General features: G+C 38.1%; 1 non-coding gene across 1 annotated transcript; it reads left to right on the top strand.

Annotated features, from left to right (window-relative positions):
• The first annotated feature begins 218 nt into the window (after positions 1 to 218).
• On the top strand, positions 219 to 325 carry LOC130859774 (U6 spliceosomal RNA). The gene has a single exon (XR_009055316.1). It is a non-coding gene; the product is annotated as a U6 spliceosomal RNA (small nuclear RNA).
• Positions 326 to 2,099: the final 1,774 nt, after the last annotated feature.

Below are 2,099 nucleotides of genomic sequence, written 5' to 3' on the forward strand. Positions count from 1 at the left end.
GGAAGAGGTAGGGGTCTATTCAAGATAAATTATCGTTGGAATGTGGAATAGACATGCTGGTGGATTGGATATAGATGCTGCTGGAGACTTACAGAGGATAATGCCAATGTTAATTAACCTGAACAGCCGAGCGATTGTAGGTGACTTTGAATGAGATGGAGGAAATAATCTCTTTGATTACTGAAATAATCACAAATGTTGATAGAAATAGTGGTAGGGTGCTCGCTTCGGCAGCACATATACTATAATTGGAACGATACAGAGAAGATTAGCATGGCCCCTGCGCAAGGATGACACGCAAATCCATGAAGCGTTCCATATTTTTATTTTTAGAGACATGGATGGACATAGAGACTGTCATACAGAGTGAAGTGAGTCAGAAAGAGAAAAACAAATATAGTATATTAACACATATATGTGGACTATAAAAAAATGGTACAAATCAACCGGTTTGCAAGGCAGAAATAGAGACCCCAGGGGGGGGGGGGGGGGAATTGGGAGATTGGGATACCAAATTGTACACTCTAAATATATGCAGTTTATTGTAAGAAATTTAAAAAATTAAAAAAATTAAAAAAAAGAAAGAAATAGTGGTAGGGGAAGAGTCAGCAAGTTGATATAATCTTTGGAAAATCTATTTGGATGCTGAGACTATGCCAAACATGCACAAAGAGTTTATGAAAAAGTTTACTGCTTATACAATGGGACTTTCTGGAGCGAGTTGAACAGGCACCCAAGATCCTTAACAGCTTAAGTGAAGAGAGTGGTGATGGCATTGGTACATGTTGTGTAAATAGATTTGCAGTGGGTGACAGCTTCCATGCCTGCACTGGGGTCTGCTGGCTTGAACTTCCATGCTGGTGCCAAGGGATGGAGCGCCTGGGCTTTCCCATTATCTTGTCAGATATGGTGCAAAAGGGGACGGTGCAGGTGTGGGACCTGAAAGCTGTCGGTGTCAAGTCAGACTTTAATTACACTGAGGATATATGAAAATTTGATAGGCAATTGGGTTCCACAGGGCCCAATGGAACATTTACTGCCAGGGTCTCGTTCGTGGCAGTTTGAGTCAATTTAAGAGATTCGGAGTGCCATATATACCTTACTAATAAGAAAAAAAAATCAGATTGTACACTTTAAATATATGTAGTTTATTGTATGTCAATCATATCTCAACAAAAGTTCTTAAAAAAAAAAAGAAGAGAGAGAGAGATACAGACAGAGCCATAAAGATAAAGAGTGACCTGAAAAGGCTGAGCTTCTTCTGGTAATTGTGGTAAATTGGGATGCAGAGCATATTGGCACTAGTTCTAATTATGACCTCTATCGGGGATGATGATGATGATGGTGATATATTTTAATTGAAGTGCTAGTTATAGGGCAGTTACTATTATTATTATTATCATTATATCACCATCATAGTAACTGCTAATAACATAGTAACTGCCCTATAACTAGCACTTCAATTAAAATGACACTATTTTTTTCACATTTTTTAATACTAAACAGCCTATTGAGGTATGCATTTTTTCCCCCCTTTTAGAACCGAAGGAACTTAGGATCAGAAAGATTATTTACCCACGGTTTTATAGCTGGTAAATGGCATCTTTGGGAACCCGAATCAGGAGAGTGTGATTTTTAAAAGCTATTCCCTTTCAATCACGCCACACTGCTTTCTTCAGATGGGAGTAGCTAAAATCTACCATATGATTTCACCTGGTGATTTCCATTCACTTAGTAGAGAGGCATCTTGGTGGAACAATTTGCTAATATTGATTTGATTCACCCAGGAAATTCTAGCCTGAAGAACTCAATATATTTTCAAAATGTTTCTCGTTGCTCTCTAACTGATGCCAGCATATCTGAATTAGAAGTGAAAAAGGCACTTACAATCCATCACCTCCAGATATTCTCATGTCATGTAGCTACTGACTTTGACAATTACCAGATCCACTCCTTGGATGGGTTCCTCCTCTAATTACATATACAAAGACGAGAATTGATAGTAAATTCTTCACTGCTTTCTATTGAAGGTTCCATTCTGCAGTGATTTATCACATATCAATTTTAACTCTTATTGACCTGATGTTTGTCATGCACTA

This window comes from Hippopotamus amphibius, chromosome 8, assembly GCF_030028045.1.
Source record: "Hippopotamus amphibius kiboko isolate mHipAmp2 chromosome 8, mHipAmp2.hap2, whole genome shotgun sequence".
In the NCBI taxonomy this organism is placed as follows: Eukaryota; Metazoa; Chordata; class Mammalia; order Artiodactyla; family Hippopotamidae; genus Hippopotamus; species Hippopotamus amphibius.